The sequence below is a fragment of the Meleagris gallopavo genome, chromosome 15 (assembly GCF_000146605.3).
Source record: "Meleagris gallopavo isolate NT-WF06-2002-E0010 breed Aviagen turkey brand Nicholas breeding stock chromosome 15, Turkey_5.1, whole genome shotgun sequence".
NCBI classification, from domain to species: Eukaryota; Metazoa; Chordata; class Aves; order Galliformes; family Phasianidae; genus Meleagris; species Meleagris gallopavo.
In genome coordinates this window covers 5730835-5757844 of record NC_015025.2, presented here as the reverse complement: position 1 = coordinate 5757844, position 27010 = coordinate 5730835, and the positions used below count along the sequence as shown (strand labels likewise).

At 38.3% G+C, this 27010-nt stretch overlaps 2 long non-coding RNA genes across 4 annotated transcripts in view; both read left to right on the top strand.

Annotated features, from left to right (window-relative positions):
- The first annotated feature begins 887 nt into the window (after window positions 1-887).
- Window positions 888-18064, top strand: LOC109370055. Of its 3 annotated transcripts, none has more exons than XR_004161398.1 (5): window positions 888-1036; window positions 5909-6114; window positions 12137-12268; window positions 12895-12923; window positions 12997-13574. It is a non-coding gene; the product is annotated as an uncharacterized LOC109370055 (long non-coding RNA). The 3 variants fall into 3 exon arrangements; XR_004161397.1 differs by lacking the exon at window positions 5909-6114 and adding an exon at window positions 15156-18064 and having other exon boundaries at window positions 892-1036; window positions 12997-13288; XR_004161396.1 differs by lacking the exon at window positions 5909-6114 and having other exon boundaries at window positions 896-1036; window positions 12997-13543.
- Window positions 18065-25469: 7405 nt separating this feature from the next.
- The window catches only part of LOC116217207, a 27520-nt gene continuing 25979 nt past the window's right edge, over window positions 25470-27010 (top strand). The window contains exon 1 of the long non-coding RNA XR_004161399.1: window positions 25470-25555. This is a non-coding gene — a long non-coding RNA (uncharacterized LOC116217207). The remainder of the gene's footprint in view (window positions 25556-27010) is intronic.

Below are 27010 nucleotides of genomic sequence, written 5' to 3'. Positions count from 1 at the left end.
ATAAAGAACTGAAATACCATGGAGACAAACTCCTTATAAACACCAAGCAGACAGACAGGTCAGCCACTTTGAGGCACATTATTTTACATGACTTATGGAGTAGAAGCAAAGCGAAGGCTGGGAAAAAATCCTGTTATTTTCAAACCAATCATCTCATGCAGTGGCTACAGATGATTCTGTTTGTAATAAAAGATGAGTAAGTGCTCTGAGAAACCAGAAGTGGTACGCTGGGTGGTGCATCTCTGTGTTACAATTTGAAAATCAGATTATTTTTGTTCGCTCTTTATCTGTGATGTTTTGAACAGTAGCAACTTTAATCTGCCTTCCCCTACCAGATTTGCCTGTATTAGTCAGAGACTGCTAACTACTTCATCATTAATTACATCAAATGTAAAAAGACTTCTTACAAGTTAAAACAGTACTCACTAAGAGTAAGTCTGAGTGAGTCACACTGTTATTTTTAGCCTGAATAATAACATTAAAAGAATGAAATGAAAAGCATTAAATTCTCATGGCAACCTGTTGGTGACAGCAAAGCTACATTAAAGTGCAGCTTGCATTCAAAAACAAGCAAAAATACACTGAACTGAACCCTGAATATTCTCAGAGAGAGATGGACTCACCAGATTTTCATTAAATTACTTAATTATGTTTATACAAAAAGCACCTGGTTTCTTCTAGTTTTAAAGTGACTGTCTGACCTAGCAATGCCTTAGCTAAGTAAAGCAATGACTGAGAAGAAGATTGCAGATGCCGGGGAGCCCTTTTGTTTCTTTCAGATAGGAACAACAATTCTCATTCACAAAGCAGATTAAAACTCATCTTTCAAATGGATTCACTGTATTGCCCCCAATTTGTGAGCAAACGAAATCACTGTGATCAGGTGTGAGTATGAAGTAGCACTAGATGCTGTTGATTAGGACACCTGTTTCTTAAAGCCCTGCTGGGGCGTGGAAGCCATTTGCTCCTGTTGTGTTTCCAAGCCTAAGAAGATCCACGACTTGTGTGAGTGGGTACTTGAAGTGGGTGCTTTCAGGTATGGCTATTTATTTACCTAGATAATAGCTTGTAAAAGTCTGTCTAAATTCAGATCCAGTTAATTGATGATATACATATTTTTAGTGGGATTAGATGTGACTCATATTTTTACCAGGCATGAGAACAAAAACTCTCTATTTGTAACTGTTCCAGGAGTGAAACCATTACCTTTGCCCTGTTGAGTACAATGGAGTTTAGAGAAGCACATTTTTTGAGGTTCAAAACGATACCAACAGCCAAATACTGAACAAGTACTGTCGTTCTGGCAAGCCTTGCTTGAAGACTGAATGTTCAACTATTTATAATTTTTTTTAAGAAAAGCTCCTTTTCCTATCCTCTTCCTCCTCTAGCCCATCACCATCAGACATAAGTTGTTTTGTTCTGACTAGTTGAATCTAAGCAGAATGCCAGCATTGGAATCTAGCTAACATCTCAGCCCCAAGGAGATTTATGTAGCTGCAAATAGAAAATTAGGAGCGTTTCATAAAGTAGTAGCTGAGTAATGCTAGTTGGCTGTAACTTTGCTTTACCCTACAGAAAAATGAAGATGGTGAATGTATTGCGGACTAAACTTTATGATGTAAAAAGAAGGAAAATAATTAACAGAACTTAGATTTGTTTGGGGATTTGTTTTCTCTTTTTCTTGTACACATGTAAAGATACTGTAGTTTAAGTGGCAAAAAATGGAGTGATTTGCTCTTTTTAATTTTGTCTGATCAGCTGTAACTCTAGATTATCATACAGATTTCCTGGAGATGAATCATTCACGCTGCTTAAAAAATGTGAAATGATTGATACCAGTTTTCTGTTGAGAAAGCTGTGTTTAGTTAAACTATAAGCTTCCCCTAATGAAATAATCTGTCCAAATCTGGGCTGTTGTCCACAAAATGCAGGGAGGCTGAAAAACAAAGCATGCTGATTGCTAACAAGGACCTATTTTTGCTGTCAATCAGGGCTTTTTATTTCAAACTGGACGAAACTTTTAGATGGGATACTTGTGAGCCTTTTACAGCAAGTCTTTGGCGTTTCAGTAAATTAAGGCATCATTTTTTCAGGAAAAACTTCACCCTAAATTTTGTCATGTTTTGCTGTCTTTGTGTCAGTTTGAGCAGATTTGTTGCATGTTTCTGATTCTCACATAAATAAAGTTCAGCCCCACGCTCTTACTTTGCTAGCCTTGCTGCTGCAGTGAGGAATTTAAGAAATTAGCCGAGGAAACCAGGGTATCTTTGGATTGCCTCCAAAACCACATTAACACTCACTGCTTTAGGAGGAAAGAGGCGAAAGCCTCCTTTTTCCTTCAAAGGCAGGAATCCTGGAAATCTTTAATTTGATATATCAATGTGCTTTCAATATCTTTATTTTATTCAGAATGTAAACTATATTTCATTGTTAACAACCTGTGCTTCAGCTCCATTTCTAACTAATACACTGTCAGGAGAGCAGATGGCAAAAGTTACAGGTGTGGTTTTTTAATGCATTTGTCAAAAAAGAGTTGCCTGCTGTTTTCACGGGTACAGCTAGGCAAGGACTCATCAGTTGGGTGTTGCTGCAGTGCTACCCACCTGTGAACTCGGCATGGGGATGGCTCTGTCCAGCTTGATTTTGTGTTGGCAGTGCCAAGTGATGTTTTCTGCTTTCATGTGCCTGTATAGGTTTGAGGCTGGGCCTTAACACAAGGAACGTGTTAGTTGCCAAAATAGCTTTTAGATTCAAGGGGCTACAGAGCTGTATGAAGTTCTGTGAACACTGTATATAAGCTTGAAGATCTAAGTTGCAAGTAAAAGTTTGTCTTGTTCTGTTAAGTACTTCAGATTAGATTATAATACGCTAGAGATAGCAACTTTTCATTGAGGTTGTCTTAACATTTTCTGTTATTTTCTTTGTATCCCTAAGGGAGGGATATGTGCACTTTCTTTTCTACGCATTTGCAATTAGGAATGATGTTGTCTGCAGAATTGTTGCTGCACAGCTCTGTGTTGTGCACTCCAGTAATTTTAGTCCTTTTTGAGAATTCAAGGGAGAACCTAAGGTACCCAATTTATCAAGCACTTTTCATATAATAAGCTTTTTCTCAGATTCTCAAGTGCTGAGAATGACTTCTTTGATTAAGAACCTTTTTAAAAGGTGCAAAGGCTTTTTCTGTATCATAATTTGCACTTGCTCAATTGATGCCTTCCTCCTGTCTCCCTCCCTCCTCCAGTAGATGAGCTGTTCAACTAAAAGGCAAATTTAGTCATCATGAAGGGATTTTTGTAGTCATGATAGAGTAGAGCAGAGCATGAAGATGTAGATGTTCATATGCAATGGAGAACCATTTAAAGGAGCGCTGATTGCTGAAACAAATAGCTCTTAGAAAACGTCCATACATGAGTGAACTACTTACGTATTTGGGCATATGTATGTCTTTGGTGTGATACTGACTATAGGCATTAGAAAAGAACTTGGAGGTCACACTGGGGTTTGAATTACAAGCAAACCCAGTTGCCCGTCTTGAATGCCATCATGCTACTCCTTGTCACCACCTGTTGTGATTCTGCTCAATGCTACAGAATTGACACTATGCAACATAGGAAAGTGCTATGTAATCTGCTCTACTGCATCTGGAAGAGGAAAAATGAACATGTACTGTCTGTCACTTTGGATAACAACCCTCTTATCAGCTCTTACAGTGTTTGTAAGTGAGTTGGGGGTAAGTGCCCATGGTTCACTAGTTCAACACCTGTGCTGATGATACCAGCTAATGTGTGGTTGGCTCTCTGTGAAGTAAAGCTACTACCAAGTTATTTCTCTCTATGCGGGAGCACTGTAGAGTGAGCTGAAGGTACAAACCTTGACTAACATAGCCTGGTTATAACTATTCAGTGTGTCTGAGTGTAGACTGTATTCATAGGCATTGTTTCTCTTGACATGTTCTGGCAGTGTGGAAATGGCAGACAAATACAGATAGATGTTATTTTTCTTACGTCTAATTGTGTTGTTTGGCAAGTAGGTTTGACAGTTTTACCTAATTTTTAAATTCACAACTATACTACTGGATTCTGGATCCTACACTTCTAGCATAAACACCTTGGCAAGGAGTAGTATGGCTTTTAGGAGACTGAGGACAAACAGCCTGAAACTGGGAAAGCTTCTCTTCCTCAGCCTTGCTTTGTCAGCTGAAAAAGAGAAGCATTAGCTCTGCAGTTTAGGTGTAGAGACATGTTTGGTTGCTAGCTAATCATAGGTGATAAAGCAGAAAGCATATATATACACTTTTTCCCTTTTGAAAGAAGCACAGAATGTTTTCCTGTTCTCGTCAGGGAAGTTGGCATGCAGACGTAGTTGTTTGGTTATTCTTCATTCAGTGCTATTCTGGAGAGTGTAAATTCATGTTGAAGTAGTGCAAGAATACTCGTGAGTGTGTGTGTGTGCTGTTAAGAAGGCTCTTTGTGTTACAGATGTACATCTAAAGCAGGCTGTAAAGCCCTGAATGAATTAGGGAACTTGTTAATGAGAAGGTTGTGTTTTCATGGAGTGGTGCTTGTTGGCATTAGTTGGGTGGGATGTGAAGGAGAAGGAACAAGGGTGAACTGAAGGAAAACTAAGTTATTTTTTGTAATCTTAATTTTCACTTCTAGAACATATCAAGCTAAACTTGACTACATTGCCAATTGGACCTGGCCTGGGTTGTGTTCCTGTTCTTGATCATCTCAGTAGATATTTCACTCTTTCTTCAGGTTTATACTGATATATGAAGGTACTTCGATAAGTACAGTATGAAGGTGATACTGCAAACAGTATTTTTTCCCTTGTGAGAGAACCTGGAGAAGGTCACTGTGGCTTGTGCAGAGAGTATGGTTATCTGTGTCCTGTAATACCAGATTCATCCAGTTGTTCTTTTTTGGGTCTCAAAAAGAAGAGATTGAGTAAGAGGAATATGGGAACTGCTCTGTAATCCAGTTTTTTTCTCTATATTAATGTATTTTATTGAGATCCAGGTGATATCAAAATTGTCTTTGAAATGTTCAATTGACTGACCCAGTAAGGAGAAACAGTTCCTGAAAATGTTTTATGAAGGAGTAACTGGGTGTCAGCAGCAAGGGATGTCCGGCTTGGTTCTACTCCAACATCTGCCAAATCAAACTTCTGAAACTCTTGTTCATTACATAAATGGAAGAGTAATGCTGAAGCATTACCATGGCAAAGTGACTGCTCCTCACCGAAGCGTGGCTGTAATGGTGGGGGATTATGCTGCTGAAGCATACCAGTCTTGTGGCATAATTGCTAAAACATATACTCTGTGGTGTTCTTTAGAAAGGCTTTATTGCAGATCATCTTGTATTAACACACTGTCATGAGGCCAAAATTGGCATTGTCTTTATCTGGAGGGTTCTGGAGGGGAACCGTAGTTTCTCCTGCCCCTTTATCTAGGGCTTATAAATGAAAAAGCACTTAGTCGGATTTGTAGCCCTCATTAAATGATTGTGATACTGGATTTATCTTGTCCTGAGGGTAAAAGCTGCTAGTCCTCTCCATTTCTTTGCAGAGCTGTTCAGATGAAACGTTCCCAGGACGGAGCAAACAGGCACTGTGGTAGAATTACATTCTGGAGGGAATAAGGCAGACTATTACAACTTCTTTACTGCAGACTATTACAACTTCTTTACTGCTTGTTGTAATAGCCAACCAAGCTGTAGGGGTAGGAATGTGCCTGTTGTCCACTTGTACATGTTTGCTGACCTAGAACCTTGCCAAGAGCCCATTTGCTGTCAGAGTTAAAGCTGCTTTGACTGTGCCCTGATATGTCTTGCTTTAATGGAAGCAGTCCAGTGATGCCCGTAGTTCCTGACCACTTCTGAAAAATATTTTCTGTCTTGCTCATCCCTAGTGTTGGCTGCCAAATGATGTAATGAAGATACACTGAAAGCACGACTCATCTACATGTTGCTAAGCTCTTTGGGAAGCATTTTGAAATGTTCCCCCTCAGTTCTACATTTAACTCCTCACTCCATCAGCTCTGAAGAAAGAACATAAAAGCAAACATAACCATGTGTGTTCAGGTGTGAGGATGGTGTTCCCTGTGCCTTCAGCTGGGTAAGCATGGGTGGTGGCAGGGCAGCCCAGAGCCCTGGCAGTCATTTCTCTCTCTGTAAAATGACAAACGTGCACACTGCTCTTTCATGGAGAACAGATGCTGTTGCTGGTGGCGATTTTATTCTCTTCCTCAAAAAATGAAGGGTGATGTTCTGCAGAAATATGGTATGGCTGTATGTACATGGAGCAAGGGAAGATTTCTTAGAATCTGCTTTGCTATAGACAAATTTACATGACTGCAGGGGGCTGTAGAGGGAAGCAGCTTGCTGGGGAAAGATTCTGACATAATGAGATAAAAGCTAAAGTGGTCTGACAATAACAGGAAATTATTCCTTTTGTGAAGGCTCTCTCAGTACCATTGTGGCTCTAGCATTTCACAGCACTGGTACCAGCACAACCTGGAGTAGCACAGCCTTCATGCCAGCTGCTGTGCAGCACCCTGCACATAAGTGGCATGAAGTGATTGCGGACAGGGAACCCACTGAATTATTGTCTCCTAAGCAGTGTCAGTCTTTTCTAAAGGGATGAGGGAAGAAAAGACGTATGAATGAAAGAGGATATTTCTTCCTTTGGCAGGACTCTGATTCTTACATGATAGGTAATAAAATGAGCTGTTTACTTTTTCCCCTTCTTGTCTTGACCTTTACTGGAGCCTGTGCATAAACTGTTCAGACTCAGACTAGTTTAATTTTTCAAAAATAAATGTAACCTTAATATCCGTTGTCCTACTCAATTTATTTTCTGTTTCAGAAAGATCCCATCTCTTTGGAGCAGTGTGTTCTGCCACCGTTGGTGCTTAGGTCACAAAGTGTATTTTGCTCCTTTAAAGTTGTCAAAGTCTTGATGAATAAAACTTTTTGAGGGTAGCAATGAAAGAAGTGAGTTACACGTATTAAAAAACACAATTTTCCCACTCTTTCTCAGAAGTCCAAAGAAAGTCTGTTGGAAGTGTTTGCTTTGCCCTCTTGCATGGCTGCTTTTTAGAAGGCAATACTAGAAACTGGGGCAAGTTCTTGATAAGTTTTATCTTTCCTTTTGCCTTTGTCCCTAATTTCTCCTTCTGCTTGTGCCTGCTGATTACTGTTACTGTCTCAGCGCTCTTCCCCTGTCCACTGATATTCCTCGTTACATTTCCCTGTCATTTTGTCCTTTAGTCCTTCCAGTCTTGTCTTCTGTCCCTTTCTCCTTGCAAAAGACTTAAGTCAGAGCAAGCTGCAGGTATAGAGAAGTTCAGCAGGGAATTCAGGTCCCCAACAGCCTTGCTGCCTGCCTTTCCCTGTATGAGGACTGTTTCTTGGTACAATTCCTGTAATTAGGAGAGATGTCTTCTCACATCAAGAATTGGTGTGGAGGTGAGGAGACACCTCTCCTAACACCTTAGTTAGATTTAAATCAACAAATCCAGTTCACTGTGGGATTTATTTTTTTCCTCTCTTTATTTTTTTTCCCTCTCCCCCTCGAACTTCAGTTCTGAACTTTTTCTCATTTTTTGATTAGGTAAAGACACTTAAGGTTCTCCTTTTGCCTTAATACAATAAAATGAGTATATACAAATGTGAAGAAGCTAGTAAGTTGTGCTATCTACCAGTGATAAACTGAACTCCCAAGTACATTTCTGTGAGCACAATAAATGCCTCCAGCATGTTTCCTCTATTACAGTCAAGTACATGTGGTCTCCACATGGTCTCAATAAAACATAACGGGTCTTTTATTTGGAAATCTCCTTCATCCCTCAGATAGGGAGCTGACTTGACAGGATGAGCCAGGTCTGAAAATTATGGGTGAATAAAACAAATTATGGTTGTTTTGTCTGTGTAAAATTTGCCTTGTAACTACTTTGAGGTTTTTTATCCAAAGTACAGAAATGAACAGCAGCATGATCATGTTCACGTACGTCCTTGTAACAACTAGATGTGGGATGAAAATATGACTTAACTGCGCTGAAGGGAATCCAAACAGCTCTTCTTCAGTACTCTAGAAGGAGATTAATGTTGGCAGAAGTTGACAATTGCTATGCAGTCTGTGTTGCTTCAGTTTTAACACGGTGTGAGCAAGCGCAAGGCAGAGCAGGTAGCTGAGAGTGTCCTTCAACCTTTGGGCTCATTGAGACAGCGCTGGCAGCGTACGTACTGCTTGTCATTTGGAGTAGACCATTCTTCATACCCTATGTTTTGCTCTAATAGTAACATTTTGCTACATCTAGTTATTTTCAGTGTTAGCTTGATAGTAATAATTTTAGAATCAATATCTAACGGGTGGTTGATATATGGACAGTATGGTCCATGGAAAGGCATGTTCTGTAACGTGGCTTCATAACACTTCCTCCACTCTACATCCTTTAGCCTTCATCTGCTTGCAAAGGACTGCAGGAACTCCCGAACTCGTGGAAAACTGCAAGATGCGTAATTTGCTGTATATAGAGACATGAAGTATCCAGAAGTTGTGCTGGAGAAGTGTCTTCCTACGGATGGCTGCTAGCTTTGAGACTGAGTAGTAGTCAGAGTGAACAGAAAATTCTTTCCTTGTCTTTAAAGCCAGTTTTCCCCCATCACTTTGCCACCAGAGTATGCCCAGTCACATATCCCTACTTCAGACACTTAGTGCCTATCTGTGTGCTAATGGAAGGAGGAGGTTGTGCTATGCCAGCAGGAGTAGCTCCTATGGCATACCTCTATAAGAGCAAGGCATGACTAATTCCAGTTCATGTGGCAAATGTCTTTTTGTGCATCTAATGTCTGTTTTATGTATTTCTGACCTTTATTTCATGGCCTTTATCACCATGGTATCTAAGTGCTGAAAGGAGATTTTTGGCTTTGTAGGCTTTAGATTATTGATTTTTCCTGTAACTGTCTCTTCTGATTCAAGAAAAAAGAGAAATATGTAATTTTAACTGGTGGAACTCATATCACAGCCAAATTCAATATTAATGTACTAGATAGGCGTACATCAAATATTACCTTTTAATACCCTTATCATTGCTTTTAATGCACTTCTTTGTTCTGCAAGCTCAATATGTGGAAGATTTTCTTTTTTTTTAATAGGATGTTAAATGGCATTTCACGTTGATTCTCAGCTCTGTAATAGGTGTCTGCTATTGGTAGCAATGTCCTGGAGGCACACACTGAAACCACCCTGCCTACCCCATTTCTTTAACTCTGTGCTCACACTTGTAACGTGGAAATGATATTAATTAAGGTAAGTCCTTGAGTATCATATGTGAGTCCAGAATTCTGTAAATAGAAATGTCAGTGATGCTGGCAGGGAGCTGAGGTTGAGGTCCCTTTATTGTTGAACTCTTTACACTGCGCTGTGTCCTCAGGTGGAGATCAGCAGAAGTGTTTGTTTCAGTCTGTTCCTCGAGGAAAGTAAACTGAGTGCTATCCAAAGATGTAGAATATTTTAGAAGTATTAATCAACCTTGCTAATGGTTGCTATTCAGCTAATCACACTCAAAATGGCACACGGTTATAAAGATGTCAAAGAGATACACAGAACACCTACTGTTTGAGCTCTTCCTATTCTCATTAAAATAAACTCTTACGGCCTAGCTAGTGTAATCATGTGATAAAACACTCAAATTAAGGGCATTTAATAAAAAACATGGTGGGGAGCTTTGTTAAGAATCTTTTTAGTGTATTTTTGCATTTGTGCTAAGGACTGTTAGAAATAATTTAATCATTGCCTGATTATAAGAATGTTAGAAATAATGGGATCACCGCCTTATCACATGTAGGCTAATTCAGAGGTTCATTATTTATCATGCATTAAGCATCAAATCAATTTGGCTTGATACTTGAAAGCAGGAAATTTAAGATGAAAGTTGAAGTGAAGATTAAGAAGTAAGATTAAGCCTCTTTATTTCAAACGAGCAGAACTTACTTGCTGAAGTCATGCCTGCAAAGAGGTAGATGGATAAAGTCACTCAATCTCAATTCGATGAAGGTAATATGTTGTAGGAACGGCTTATGATTTTGGGATATAACACTCTTTTCATTGTCTTGAAGTCCTTAGTTTTTGAGTGATCCATAATTAAGTGTTTGTTGATTTGTTTTTACACGATTCCTTTACCAAAAATATCCTTCTCCCAATTGTTTTTTAAAAGTGATTACTTCTGTCTGCAGTCTGTGGTTTCCCAATACTCTTTTGGTGATAAAAGGGTTAGGTCTGAGTATCAAAAGTATAAAGGAGTTCAGTGGCTTGCTCTGCTTGTTCTGTAGCTGTGTGTGTGTCTTTGGGGTTCTTTGTTTTTACAGAAGTATGTTCTTTTGTATATAAAAGCAGGTTCATACTTTGAAGTATGAAACTTCGAAGGGTTGGGTGCCAAGCCAGATGAAAGGGGGAGGGTAGGAAAAAAGATAAAATCTTTAATAGGAAGTTTGATGGAAATGCATTGGTTCCCTCCTTGGAGTATCTTGGGTTAGAGAGCTTTTCATGATTTTACAGGAAAATGAAGTATCAGTGTTAATTATATTGGTACTTTGATCTGATTTTTGTTTCCTCGTGCAATTTTGGTATTTGAAATCTTGATAGAGATGGAATCTGGTTTTAAACATGCTTGATTGAGCATTTTGAATTTTTTTAAAAACAATTCATCTTCCACTTAGTTGTTTTGTAATACTTTGCTGTATCTGCTTTGCAGACTGAGCAGTTTATGAGCCTGTTTGGGGGCCAGTTTACATCCGAATGCGTGAAAGGCAGAGGAGTCTGCTTCACTTCTTGAGCTTCTGACCCTCTCAATAATTCTGCAGAATTCCAGGCATTGCCTGGCAGTGGGTGTGCTGTGTGCCTCTGGTGTGTGATCAGGTGGGCTGAGTGGCAGTTAAACCAGCAGAGAGATGCCACTGCAGGGCAGGCAGCTCTTTCACTCACTTCTCTGGGCTTGGAGACTGCAGAATCTTCTTTGGGTGTTACGTTTTGCCTTGCATGTCACAAGATGCATAGGGACATATTAGTGGGAAAAGTATCCTGCATATTTTATGCTCACTGAATTAATCTTATTTAATATAAGCTGTCAGACAACATTACTATAATTTATTTACATAACTTGAGGGATTTACTTCACGTTAGTTTAACCTTGCAGAACGTGTATTTGTGCCACTGTCCTCCGTTTCCTGCAGTCAGCCTGCTCAAGTGCTTCTCAATTTGTGATTGTTTTGTCTACTGGTTGCTAATATGTGAGGGGTGAATGTAAACACTGTTGCTACAAAGATCTGATTTTCGGAGCTCTTTTTATTGTTGCATGTATTCAATTAAATGAACTGCTATGCTCATACTAAACTCAGTAAAAATATGCTCTAATTAGTTTTTTTTGTAAAACAAAGCATACAATGCTGACCTTGTTTTATACAAAAAGACCTATATTCTAAGGCACTAAGCTCTACATTTTCGTCAGGGCCTTCTGCATATATTATAAGGTTGCTGTAGGATTGTTTTGGGGGTTTTTTTGTTTGTTTTTAGTGTATATTTCCTTGAGCTGCTGTGAACTGCTGTTTTGAGTGTGCTGCGTTCACTGATGTACTGCACTTCTGATGAAGGAGTTAAAGCATGGAAGTCGTAACCAACTGCTATGGCAAAAGCTCTCAAAAGTTTCTCTCCCCATCTGGGAGAGAACCCAGACCGCCCTGCTTTTCAGGTCTTTTGGACTTTGCCATGAAGTGTGGAATCTATGGAATGTGTACATGAAATGGTTGTTCTATTGAAAATCAATTTAACAGGCTCTTGTTTAAGTCATGAAAAGCAAGCATGGGAAAGCTGGGCTTTTGCTATATCCTTTGATGTTGGCATTCTGAAACACAGCGTTCATCCCCTTAGAAGACAGAAATTAGATCAGGAAAAACAAAAAGGAGTGCCTTTTTTTTAAGGAGAGAAGCCTTTAGGTAATGCCTGCAGGAAATCTGTAAACTGTTAATGCTTTTAGAGGGCACACAGTGGGAAAGGACACAGAACCACATTCCCTGTGTGATGATTTCTGAATGAGAGATTCAGAGAGAAATAGGATGCTCATATAGCTTCTCCTTTCCAGCATAGAAACCTATTTCCTCATTATGGGTCACGGATAATAAATTTGGGAATGCTGTTGAGAGTGGAGAATGCAGAGGGAAAGGCTTTTAGTAAAACCAAGAGTTGGCTTGAAGATCAGAAGGCTTCTCAGAAGGTAAGAAAACTCTCATTGCAGCAGTAAAAAAATAAGAATAAAAAAAAATAAAAATAAAAAAATCACTCATGCAGTTGTTCCCAGTGCTTCCATGATGCGAATAAAGAGCCTGTTCCTGCCAGCAGGTTGGCTGCATTCACCTCAGCACGAGGCTCTGCCTTGCCCTCCAGCTCTGGCTCGCCTTTCCTTCTCCAGTGAGCTGCTTGGGTGCTGCAGTGCCATGGGACAGTGCTGTGCTAGCCTGAAGGGTGATAGGGAGGGAGGAGCCAGAAAGCTGATCAGCTGTTACCAACACTGCTATCGCTGTGGTAGGCTGCCTGCATCCTTAAAATAAACCACTTTCTTGGTCCCTTTGCTACAAAATGGAGAAGCTAGTTCCAATTTTTACATAAGCCATGAGCAAGGAAATGGAGCGGTTTGCCCTGAGGAAATGTGCCTCTGGTGTATAGTTAAACAGGAGAGCCCTTTTAATCACTAAACTGTGATTACATTGAACCATATTCTTTTCAGTATTTTGCATTCAGAATTTTTCCTGGATGTAAACCAGGAGGATATGAAACTCATTGGTCTCGTTCTTTTCTCCCCTTCCTGTCTGTTCCTCCTTTCCCAATGGTGGCAATATCAAGGAGAAACAGGATGTCAGAGCAAGCCGAAGGTATTGTTTCAGAAGTATCTGATGCGCTTTCTGAAGGAGAAGGAAAAGGTTTTATTGGTAGTGTCTTTCTCAGGCAAACTTCCAAGTGATGAGATTTCTCCCTTCCCTGCTGCTATCAGAGCTGCATTCTGGAGGTGCTGCCTGAGAAGATCTCAGTGGAAACGTAATCAAGTCATTCCAGACTTCAAGTAGAATGAAGAAGAAGAAATGAGAAATCTAGTCTTCTAACCTGGGGAACAGCACCTGAGTTATGAGGGATTAGAATATTTGTGAAGAGAAGAAACAAACAAATTTAGAGCCAAACACTGCGCAGTTTCACGAACTCTACGAGAGTCAGTGCCAGTGCAACGATGCTCCTTTTGATGGTATGCTCCATAAAGCTTAACACTGGTGGAGAAAATAAAGTAGCTGGAGGAATTTTTATGACTGCAGTTGTCTAAAGCAATTTTATTTATTTACTGCTAGATTTTCACCTGATTGTTCCTTTGCAGCCCTTTCTGTTCACAGAAGTTTCCTCTAGTAACAGGTGCTAGAAGAAGACAGTAAGAAAGATAGTAAGAGAGTAAGAGTTATACAAGAGACTTGTCGGAAAAGATTAACTAAGTTTCCTTTCATCAGGATGGCACTTAAATGTTTAGTTATCCAAAGGTGCACTGTGTGATAGTTTTGAATGTCCTTCTTCCATTTTATTTCCTTGTCTTTTCAATTTTGCTTTTTGAGTTCATTTTCATTATTTCCTGTCTATTCCAGTTACAATCTTGATTTTCTGTATGTCTTCTGTCTGTAGTCCTCTAGATCATTAGTTAACAATAAAACGAGGGAGATTACTCACTAGGTCTGCTGCTGGCAGGTGGAGAATAGGCTTCTGTTTCCTTACTTTCTCTTAATAACCACAACCTTTTTGTAGGATGTACTCCAGCTCTTCTCTGTGTGCCATCCTTGTTCCTTGTGTACTTCGTGGGTTTTAATTGGAATTAACTCCAGGAATTTCCTTTCAGTTTTTCAAGTATTTATTTCATTTAAAGTACATTGGCTATTTTTTAACTGATAGCAGTGATGCCATATTCTCCTGGTACAGAATTTGAAGTTTATAGCATTTATAACTTTATGGCAGTTGCTGTTCCTGGGAAATATACATTTGGTAGGCTTCATGGTTTTAAGGTACTAAAGCTTCAGAATCCTTCATAGAATTTTTCATGCCACATTCAAAACTAGAATTAATGAGATAACTGTAATGAACACAGTTTGAGAGTAGAAACCGATATTGTTAAGAAAACAAATCTATTTGTTTTGCAAGTATTTAAATTATGAAACTTAAAAGCTGAGAGAATACTTAGTCTATAGAGGATAAAGGAAAGGGTGTCGTCCAAGGTGATATTAGAGTAAGGATTGGCGTGGAGAGACTCAGGCTTTTGAGATGTGTCTGGGTAATACTGGCAAAGGGAAGTGAACATTTGTCTTGTTGCTTGTAGTTCCAGTAACAGGCGAAGCATAACAGTGCAGAGGAGCCTTATGGTGGGAAATGGCAAGGGACTGACCAGGCTTCTCCATTTCTTTTTAGGCATTCACAATTGGAAGAAGATTTGTGTAGCTTTTCTTTCTTTCTTTTTCTTTCTTTCTTTTTTTTTTTTTTTTGTTTTTTTGGTCATAATTATTTCTGAAAAAGCATGATAGTATTCCGGGTGTCTAGCTGTAAATGAAAACAGCCACAGCAGTTTCTAGTTCTGCCTCTATACTCAGCTGCCGGCTGATACCATATCTGTATGCATCCTCCTATCTTCCAACTACATGCCTTTCCCTTTCCAATTTGACCACTGAGATACTGTGGAAACTCTGCTTGAAAGTTGCATCTTATATTGATTGTTTCTTTTTCCTCTTTTCCCCTTTCTTTAAAAGGAATACAGTAGCAGTTTGAGGAAGTAGAAAATCAAATTCAGACACAGGAGCAGGGCTGAGCTGTTAAAATTTGATGATAATAGCTGACACGGAGGGGAGTGAAGATAAAGCTCTTTCTAAGAATGATGGTAATATATATTAGAAAGTAATAAACTGATAATATGGTGCATACTCTCATACGGTTTGTCTTTCTCTATGCTGCTAAAGACTGGCTCATACTCACTTGTGCTTTAAGGGAGGGGAGTATACCTTCTAAATGAGAAAGAGACACAGGGATGTCTGCTCATCTTTAGAGTTCCCAATTTTAGTCACCATCAACATCAATGTTATTTTCAGGCTTGGAACTGGAGCACTACTATCCCATTTCCTCAGAATACGAATTTATGGCAGCATCAACTATAGTTGCCTGAATATTTGATTAAAAAATTAAAGGGAGAATTAACAATTGCAACTTGGAGGTGATCTTCAAATTCTCAGGACTTCAGCTCTTGCATTTGAACTTCGAACTGTGGATCCTGAAGTAAATTGCTGCCAGGTAACTGCTAAGTAGTGTCCAGCAGGTACTTCTCAGATGCATCTTGTTTATGTACTATTTATATCCTTTTGTAATTAAACATAGAATTAAAAATGGAATGATGTAGTTATGCCTATAGTTGGCCTGTTCTGGGCACATGCTATTACTGCTCTTTCCTTTGCTGTTCGTTCATTCTCCTTCTTAACCTTTTTATAAATTCTGCCTGGATTCAGATCTCCGAATTTGCTGTCCACGTAAAAGTTGGTACCAGATCAGAATTTAAGCAAGGGAGCCTGTGAATATGGAATCTATTTGGTGAATAAATTTCAGTTTTCAGTAATTTCTTTAATAATTAGGAGGAATAGTTATTGTCTCTTTAAGGGCATGTAATTTGTAATGTATTTATTTACTCTTTTGCTTAATATTTATACCATAATTAAGTAAAAGAAGTTGAGGGCATTCTAGGCAGAAGTGAGTTCTTGCACTTGTGCTAAGGAAACTCCCTTGGACTTGCTACAATGCAGCCAAGGGGGATGGCTTCCAGAATGACCCAAGTTACATTATTAGATGTGAGATGGCACAAGTCTGGTGCCCTCTTCCCTTTCGAAGACTGTTGAAAGCACCTGGAGTGTCTTGTGGCACTTTGCCCCTTCATCTCACTTTAAGATAAAATATTCCTTTTCAAAATGTCTTCTTAGCACTCAGCAGCTGTCATCATTATTCCTTTTTTGTTTATTAGGAGCGGATTATTCTATTTACTAAAGGAGATGTAAAGGTTGACACTCATTTTAACTGTTTAGACAATAAATATTGAACTTTCTGTTTTGCATACATGAGATAACTAAATGAGGCTGTGTTTTCAAGACAGGGAGAAGTAGGAGGCTTCCATTTCCCTTCTGACTGCTTCTTTAGCAGTGTTATTTCTTTTCAGTTAAACAAACAAAAAATGCAAGCGAGAAAAACAACTACAGCGAATAACACCCCAAACATCACCTCACTTATTTGTACCTGCTGTTGCTTGCCATCATTTTTAGTCTGTCAATACGTATAGAAAATCAGGAAGTAGTCCTCCTCTTACTGCGAGAGTTCCTGCATGTACCCATTTCCCAGGGTCATCAAAAAGAATCCTCTTGTGTGAGTAAGGCTTGTATTTAGTGAGTATGAATCTTCATCATAACCTTATTACTTCCTGAATTGTTTTTCAGTTGGTTGTTATCCATTAATTTTGACATTGTTTCTCAAGTCTTTTGAATCTGCTTGTGGGAGGCCTCTGGTTTTGTTTTTGCCCGTCTCATTTTTCACTCAGAAATAGAATGTGCCCTTTCTAGACTTCTAGATGTAGTAGGGTTAGAATAAAAGCATCTGAAGGGAATACACTCTGTGTAGGAAGAGCAGTTAAACTTCTACATTAGGCTGGTTTTGGCAGCAGGAGAACCATTTAAATTGTTTTTGCTACTCCATTTTCTTATTATGCCTCATTTGGTGCCAGTTTGTTTGCTTCATCTTTCAGATTATCTTGAATTCTTTTTTTCCTGTTTACCAGCTGAACACGTTTCTTTGCAAATAGAATATTCTTGCACTCATGTCAATGACTCTTGAATTTTCAAAGTGCCTATTAGAAGTTGCTTTCAGCTTAAGAGGTCACAACAATATCACAGATGCACAGATTGCTACCCGATTAATACAATTATCAACATGCAGAAATTATGAGTTGAGTGTTTGCATTTGAATATAGCTTTTATTTTAATGCACAGTTTGAAAAGCTTATTTTAAGGAGGCAAGTTTGAATTGGAAATGTTTCCAAGAAATGATTTATGTCTTTTGTGTGGATCAAAGCAGCAGAAACCATTTAACAATTTGTCTGTCTTTAATGAAATCTAATGGATTTTCTGCATTTCTCTAAATACAATAAGTTGACATAAGTCTATTATTTGTTTTTAATGCTGTAAAAGCTGGTGTTATATTACTTAGTGTTTTTAAAACTTCAACAATAAAGATTTTTATTATGTTACATATACAAGCAATTATATTTGACAGTTTGGATGCAAACTTGAATTGGCAGCCACTTTAGTATTCTCACCAAGAAAAACATTAGGCTTGTCTATTAAATATGTTTCTTCTGTAATTTATTTTTCATAAGGTTCAGCGTTGTCACAGAAGCCTCTTGTCTCTTTTGTAGCTAACTTTCTGCAGACTTCTTTAAACTTAAGTGGAGGAACACCTTTTTGGGTTAGCTTGCCCCAAGAGAAAGCTCAAGTTCCATTGATATCAGGAAAGAGCTAGAATTGGACAGGAGCTTTGTGAAGATCTGTACCATGTATTAAAAATTTGATATAAAAAAGCATAATGTAGTCCTAATGGAAGAATTTGAGCTCTCTATAGCTGTGCCAATGGAAACCTGCTCCGTTCTTTCTTTCTGCTTCTTGAGTGAAGTGACTCTAACAGCCAGTTTGGCAGGGTTGTGGTTAAGCAGTTCAATAAATTTATTTTTCCGTGTTTCATTTGTTTACTGCTGTCTAACAATGAAAGTGGGAGATATAGAAGGAGATGTTCCCAGCAGTGTCACAGAGGTTGGAACTAGGTGATCTTCAGGGTCCCTTCCAACCCATCCTATGCCATTCTATGATTCTAGTGTAGGAAACATTTATTCCAATACTTTGTGGAACAATGTAAAGTTCAGTGTGCAACCAGCTTATATACGCAAGTATGTAATGATGATCTAAATGTTACTAAGTTAATTTTACTTTCAAGGACGTTGATTTAATATTATGTGCTGAAGCAACAATATGATTCAAGTGAAACGTACATTTGTAGTTAAGAGTCTTCTGCAGGTAAAATAGCTAGCAATCAGGATGCTGGGCACAAGCAAGTTATCCCATAACTTGATGAATAACCCTCCACAAAACTGAAGGCATGCCTTGGTGTATTATGTTTTATTGTAGAACTTGATCTGCACCCATAGAAATCATATTCAGTCACTAAAGCAATTATTTTTTTCACTCAGCAAATATAATGTCTGAGGAGAATATTTAGCTTTGTCCCACAATATTATCTTTATAGAAGAAAATAAATGTGAATCCCAAGGACAGGAAAACCCTTCAAATTCCTGATGCTATTGGTCAAACTCTTAGTTTTTTTAATTGGTACAAGTATCTTGAAATGCTAAGAGTGACTGTAGTCAGTTTAAAAAATGTTCTGACTTAGTTTATCCTTTTCATCTCATATTTTCTTCAGATGGAAAATATACTGACTTACACGAACATTTGACAGTACTGTAAATGTTAAATGCAAGGAATTTTTTTAAGCTAAATCGTAATTCATGTGTTTGCGTCAGAACCTGCCATTCAGAGTTGCTTATTATGAGTTATGATGGTTCTATTGGGAGTAGATAAAGATGAAATGCAACATTTGGTTACTGGAATTGTCTCAAATACAGAATTCTGCAAATAAGGAAATTATAGAGGCTGGAAAGCTATTCAGAAAATGCATTTGAATAATGAGTTCTTTTGTGTAGATAGCAATGTATTTTTGGACAATGTGCTAATAAACACAGGCATAGAGTGTATTTAATAAATGAGCAATTAAGAACCTTTTTGCAGTGTTCTGGCTAACAAGTCACAAATGCAACGGTCTGGCCTTTGTGTCTAGAAATATCTATGTCTAGAAATCCATAAAATGATAAAGAATTTAAGACTAACTGCAAAAGGATTTCTCAGCTTCACACGCATTGAGGGTGATAATTTGAATTATCAGCATGTTCCCAGAGTCAGAGCATTTGGAGAAGATGGAGTAGCAAGGAGTGCCAGGCATCTGATGCTTTCTTCCAAATCTTCTCGGGATTCTGCAGTCCCCAAATTCTGCCTGATTCACTTTAGATATTCTTTTGTGCCCTCTCTCAGGCCTTTTGCCAGTCATTGAAATGCATGCTCCTCAATCTTTTCTAGGAGAGCAGAGCAATTAATTTTCATAGAATCTTTTAAACTCTGATGAGAAATTTCTTCACTTGCGTGTGCACTTTCAGCTGGTTGGCTTCTTTCAGTACAGTTAGAAGAACCTAGTCCTTGTCAAATTTGTGGAAGGAGACAGTCTCATGATTTCTTAGCGTATGTACTGTCAATAAGAGTACTCTATAAATGAAGTTTATTGATGATCACCTGTTCCTCTTCACTAGAGTATATTTCAGCTCAATTTCATTCCAATTTCTTGTTTAAATATAAGGTGCCAGCAACATCTCCAGCATCCACCTTGTCTCCATTATCCACTAATCTTGTTTTTATTAGGATAATTCATGATGATCTGTACATTTAGACAGTAATCAAAGTTGCACAACAATAAACCATAGTTTCACATGAAGTAACTCAAATCTCTTCAAGGTAATAACATAATTAGCTGATTAATTTGCCAGTTCATCTAGTACTCATTTTGTATTAAATAAATAATATCCAACAATCACTCAAACATTAATGACATTTCTACTTAGCTTCACTGGTAAAGCTGGTGGAATAAAACCAGGTGGAATAAAACCATACTGCAAATTGAATCTGTTTATGTGGGAATTGAGCCATAAGTTGGAAAAGCTAGTTGGAATGCAGAACTATGGCATCATCTTTACTTAGAAGAAAGCATTCTTCAGTTTTCTGATTCATTGAAAAATGAATCAGACAGATGGAGCTCTCGGGGGAATTGTCAAAGGGCTCTGTCTGTCTGCCTGGGGTTGGCATAAGTGTTTAACTTTTTGTTATCTCTGGTAATGACATTAGCTGGTGAAGAAAGCAAGTGTTGAGGAAGTGAAGAAAAAGAAATGAGCTGCTGCTCCAGGTTCTGTGGCTGCTGCTTTTCTCCTAGGGTGTGTAAACCAAAATGAAGTAACACAATAAAACACGTTGGAGTCTGACACAAAAATGTCAGTGGGAAGCTCTATTTGCAGCTATCCTTCATCTTCTGAGCTCCTAACATTAGAAAGTGCTGCCTGATGGCAGTGCAGGGTCTGTCTGCACATGAAAGCATGAGGAACTTGACCTCAAAAACTATTTTTCCTAATCATTGTTCTTGTCATCTTAAGAAAAACAACAATGCTGTGAAAACATCAGACATCTATGTTTACTGTCTATAAGTAAATGACAGGGATTATTATTTTTGGTGAGCAGATTAAATAGTTAAAGAACTTAATATTTTTAATTACGTTTCTGAGACTGGAAGACTTCTTTTTACTTGTCTAGAATATTTTTTTTTTCCCAACAATTACAAAAAGAGCCTGTAGTGACTTTGCGGTGAGGATGTTGTGTGTGTGTTGTCATATGATAGCATGCTTAGCAACTCTGTGTATGCACACAGAGCTTTGTCAGTAGAGCAGCTGAAGGTAATATTTTTTTCAATATCAGGATCAGGATGGGTTTCCCATACTGCAGCCTTCTCTGTGAGTTCAGTTCTAATGTCAATTCAGAGTTAGTGAGCCTGTTCCAGACTTCTGTCAAGCATAGTTTAAGGAAGAAAATGTATAGGACTGGGATGTAGTATTTTAAAATTCAGAGGCTGTGTGGGAGTCAGGACCCTGGTCAGACCTTTAGTTTTTCTATTAGCATCATAGGTTTTTCTTTTAAGCACCTTGTTTTTGGTGCAAAGGTTATATTTTGGCCATGATACCGTTTTGCTCCAACGCAGTATGCAGATTTCTAAGCTAGATCTCTCTTTGTGTAAAACAAGTATAGATTGTACAAGGATATTGTTTAAAGGTCACACAGTTGGTGTATGTTTTTTCAAGAACTATCTGCTAAGTGTGATATTTTTGCTAACTGCAGGTTTTGATCCAGCCACAGAGTTAGTCTTTCAGCCTTTTATCGATGTGTTCTGGGATTTTGATTTATTTTCTCCAGCTGAAAATCAGTCCCAACATATGCATGCAATGTTTCAGAGACATTCAGAGTCAGAAATATTTGAATAATCAGTATTTTAAATAATCTGGAGAGGTGACATGCATAAGCTTAGATCAAGGGACAGACCTGCCTTACGTTTGACTGGGATTCCATTAAGTGAGGTTTTATTATAGCAGCTTGGAGGAGGAAAAGAAAGGGAACAGAGCTGTGAAACCGCTAATTTGCACCTTATGAATATTTACATGGAAAGTAGTTTTTGAGTATTTGTGGAGTAGATGATGAAATAGTACTGTATCCACAGGCAAATGCAGCTGTGAGTAGCTGATTCTACAGGCTTCATGGTCTTCGTGCGAGTCTCACTTAGCCTCAAGCACACTGCCTTCACTTTCTTTCTGAAGGACGTGAATTTTCTATGTCAGTCTCTCTCATTTTAGGAAATCTTGTCATCTTTGTGAAAAACTTGTACTGGCAAAAACGTGTTCTGTAGCAGTGCTCTAGAGATTCTGGGAAAGCACACGTGACGCAAAAAACATGGGGCTGTGCAAGAGATGTTGATTCTCTGGCCGGTGAAGTACTGAGGGTGGATGTACTAAGAAGGAAGGAGATGCTCAAAGATAGATTGCCCTGATCTGTGCTAAGCGTGGGGGAGCTCTGTGTCGGGTCTGTCTAATAAAACAAGCCAAATAATGCAGACAACCAGCAAGGTATGGTTGCTTTCAAAGCGGAGCTTATATTGTACATGATTATTTTAACACTTTAATTCCCTCATCTGGAAATGCAGAGCTCAAGAAGGACAAGCAGAAGGTTGACTGTTAAGTTTCTGTAACTTAGTCATTCTGCTTGCATAGTAGGGCTCTGAGTTTGGAACATACCTATGGGAGTACCCAATTATTAATTACAATTATTAAGCAAATAGTCACACCCTGTGCGTGACTGTATCCCTTTACATGAGTGCATGTAATGGATTAGTTTATCTGTGAGCTGTACAAAAAAAAAAAAAAAAGGAACAGTTCATGTAAGAACTTTACTGTTCTCAGTGAGGAGCACAGCTGCCCATATTTTTCCTATGGGATAATTTACTTTCTGATTAGATGATATGAACAATGGCGATGAATATGAGCCTGAAAATCAAAGTATAGTTTAGATCTGCCTCTTTTTATGTGTGTTTGTTTATCTATTCTATGGGAGTAGGAATCTTATTTTTGTGGCAGTAATGACCTGTGCATCTGTTCTGTGTATGCAAATTCAGGGGGTGCGAGTATGTATGGCTGCTGTATCAGTTTCACTCTTTTTACGTTTTTGCCTTCTGAAACTCCCTGACATTTGTTTTCATTTCTAATGATGAAACTTGTATATGCTATTTGCTTCATATACATGTAGAATTATGGAGAGGACATCATTATGTCTAACTTTAATTAAAAAGAGAATAATTGATGTAAAGGTTGAGAAGGTGTAGCGAAGATATTTTGACTTCTCCAAGTTAAATAGAGATATAGGTTCTATTTAAAGTCGTATTTCATGTTATAATCCATTTAGAAGATAAGGATTAGGAATAAATCTCCATTTCTGACAAGTGAACAGAATCTTTGCTGTCAGAAGGAAATGAACCTAATTAAAATATAATGCATCAAATGTGTATATACATATCCATGTATTCCTACAGAAGATTCTTAGTGTTAACGTAGCTAAAACATAATCATCTGCATCTAATGGACATTGGATAAAATCATCATTTTTTATTCAAAATTGTGCTCATTAACTATCTCCTGGTTGTTTTTATATCTTCTGTGCTCTAAACAAATTTCAGTCAGGTAATTATTTTCTTATTTTTAAAGGCTCTTCAAGTTTCATTTCAATGTCATACTCATTATCGCTTGCTTTTCTAAAATTGTTGTGCCTCATTTCTCCATATTAAATAGCGGCACAGCACATGGCTACACTTTGTCCTCATTTATAACTAAGTACGCCCAGTATATGTGTTTTATCGTGTAGGAACACCGTGGTGTCCTTCAGCATGGATTAACCACAGGTGTGCAGTTTGGTCCTGTGTCATTCCTGTTGTCTTCAAAACTCATTTCATACAGGTGAACCATGATGGCTTTTGCAAGGTGTGAACTGCCAGTGTACAAAAAGAGTCCCCACATACTTCTCTTCAGTTCTCTGTGGACCACCTGCTCTTCTGTTTTATGACAATCCAGTGTGTAGAAATACAAAGTATGAATTATTGGTCAGTGGTCTCTGCTGGTCTGAATTTAGGATGCCTTTGGTGAATGTAATTGAATGGCATGGAACTTTGTCTACAAAGGCAGGCTGAGGGAGTTGAGCTTGTTCAGCCTGGAGAAGGCTGCAAGGAAACCTCATTGTAGCCTGCCAGTATGTAAAAGGGAATTATGAACAGGTGAGGAATCAACTTTCTACGAGGGTAGATAGTGATAGGACAAAGGGGAATGGTTTTAAGCTAAAGGAGGAAAAATTTAGATTGGATGTCAGGGGGAAGTATTTTACAGAGAGAGTGGTGAGGTGCTGTTAACAGGCTGCCCAGAGATGCTGTGGATGCTCTGGCCCTTGTGGTGTTCGAGACCAGTTTGGTTGGAGCCCTAGGCAACCAGAGCTAGCACCATATCTGGAGATTGGTGGTCCTGTCTATGGCAGGGGGGATGGAACTTGATGATCCTTGAGTTCCCTTCCAACCCAAGCCATTCTGTGACTCTGTGCTGTCACAGAGAGGAAAGTATTTGGCCTTGTAGTGACACAGCTTAACCTGTTTACTTGGGAAAAATTCTGTTGGGGAGGGAAAGAGAAGAACTTCCTTGGTGACCTTTTGATATTCCCATAGCCAATATTTCAAAATATGGATCTGCTTATGCTCTGAGGCATAAATTCAGTTTCCAAAAGCATCTTAGTTAAGTAACATCTGCCTTGATGAAGCACTTACATTTGTATTGCTGAGCAGATAGGCATGCCTTTTAAAAGAAAAGGGGGAAAAAAACCTCATCGTCCTTCTGCTTCATCTGTAAAGTAAGATAATAACTGTTTGTTTCATCAAGACTGCTGCCTTAAATCCATACAAGCAGCAAAACAGATCAGATGTCATATGATGTGCAGACAATAAGAGATGTAGGAAGAGAAATGGTTGTAGTCTGAGAAACAGAAATTGTCCTTATTTAGCATCAGTCATTCATTAAGTATATTGCAATGGTTATGGCCATACAGCAGCTATTTGCAGAATAAAGGCCACGTGTGCCTTTTTATGATATGGGGATAGTAACCTAAGATTTGAAACATGTCACTGAACGCTGCTGACTTCTGAGAGGATTTGAGCCAGGAAGTGAAATCTTCTCTTATTCCTAAGAAAATTATTCCACAGGGAGTTATCGTAAAGTAACATATCCAAATACAACTCTTACACGTGAAGATGACTATTATATTTAATTAGGTATTTGCAATCCACTTCATGTATTTGTTGGAGGTCTTCTGTGGAGGTCTTTTGTGTCACGCCAAATCTTGAAGACATGTTTGCAGCTTTAATGATTTAATATTAAAGCAATAAATGAACTATAACTGGAAATCTACAATATGTATAAAAACAAAATCTTTTTCCTGTAGAAAAACTGTCACTGCTCTGCATTTCTCAGAATATGGCTTAAGTGCACATAAAGTATATGTGCGTATATTACATTTGTTAGAGGTCTACACTTCATGTTTCCATTTTTATTGCTTTGGATTGAATTCACTTCTCAAGACTTAAGTTTTAATTTGTTACAGCGGCTAAGTAGCAGTTCATTCTGCTTTAACAAGTCCTTACCATCTGCTACAGTAACAGTGAACCAGCATTGCAATCTTACTGTGTTGACAACTAACTTAGGAGTATTTGGAAATTGGTGAATTGTTTAAATAAATATTCTGCTTCCTATGGGCGACCCATTGAAATTCTTTTCATCACTTGTAATTTATCCAAGGCTGAACTGAGTTTATGCTGCAGAAAAAGGAAAAAATACGTGTTTCTTCATTGAGGTATTTATTGAAGGTATGCTGTGGGTGATCAAATATGAGATGACCAATTCCCAAATATTAATGTTTATTTTCAGTGTAGTTTGAGGAAACGAACACATAACGTTTGTAGACAAAGAAAACTTCATTTTCTGCTCTGGAAGGAAAGGAATTATGAGGGCTACTCTCAAAGCAAAGTCTCCTATTTGCCTCGCCTTATGTTGGCCTGTGATGTCAGAGGTAGATGCTGGTGGGATGACAATAAAGGTTAACGTTCCACTCCATTTTCTTCCTGTGTGACAGATGGCAGCAGAGGGGTAGTCTGATAAAATGGCGTCTGACAAGGAAGTGTGTGTGAGGTAAAGATGTTTCATTGAATTTTTCCAAATAAACAGCACTTGCTCTTAAACACTAGCTGAATATTTCTGGAAACCAAACAGATGATGTGAGTACAGTGACCACTGTGCAAACAAAATCTGCGTGGATAGGTCCCACAAATGTTCACGCAGGAAGAGAAGAAACACTGTATGCAAGTTTCTCAGTACCTATTAAACCAATATGAGGTTGAAGGTGGCAGTTTCCTGGATTACATCATTTCTGATGATCAGATGTGGTAATAATAATATAAATCTGAGTTAAAGCAGCCATCAATGGAGTAAAATGTGAATTCCCCATGGAAGAAAAGTTCAAGGTATGGCCCTCAGCAGGTAAAGTGCCTTTTGGGATTGGAAAGGTGTGATTCTTCTGGATTTCCTTGAACCCACACAAACCATCAACTCTGACCACTGTCTCATGACACTGCCTAAGCCAATGGAGTTATGTTTATTACATTTTATCAAATTAAGTCTCACCTTCTAATTTAAGTAATTCTACAGTGAATGTAAATGAGGCTGGATATATTTGATGTAAAACGAACTGGGTGAGAATTAACTCCTGCTTCTTGCAGTATCTCACATTGAAGTCAGCTGAACTTTTTCCTTTGCTTTTACTGGGCTAACTACACTAAGTCTTTCTGGTTTGTGTCACGGACATTCATTGCCAACTTTTCATGTGCAAAGAGGAAAATGCACTTGGCGCTTAGACTCAGCATCTTATTCAAAGTCTTGTGTCAAAATGCGAGCAAACCTAAGGTGCTACAAGGTCAAATAGCTAGGTATGCTGGAGATGGAAACAGGTGTCTGCAACTCAGCTTTGGAAATGGCTTGCTCTGGGAGATGATGCATTTCAGGCTACAAATACAGACATGGAACGCTGACAAAGTAGGAGAATATTCACGATTGTTCAGATTTTTAAAATGAATTTGATTTGTTCATGTATGAGTAATGTACACGGTACATACATGTATGGTACATAGAACATAAATATCTATTTTTCTATTATAATAGATTTTTTTTGTGTGTATGATTCTAGCTGTCCCATCCCCAGCTTTATAATGTTGTTTACCCAACATTAATGGTATGTTAGAATGTAATTATAACTATTTGCCATGACTGGCTGTTAGAATGAGAGACCAGGCAATTTGCATCTCGTATATCCAGAAATTAAAAGTGAAGGACTGACCACTTGACACCATTGTAGTTTTTGAAATAAAGCCTGCTGAGCTCAATTTGTTGTGGCTGCTAAATGACTCTGCTCACCAGTATGAATACATGATGAAATTCCTGTTAGAAGAAGGCACTGTAATAATTGATGGCATAATGAAAGTGCCAGAGACTGAACAGAAATACTGTTCTGTTAACCTCTTATTTCAGAACACAGGTTTAAAGTAGACTTTTTGAATTACGTACATGATATTTTTTCTGCTCTTTTTTTTT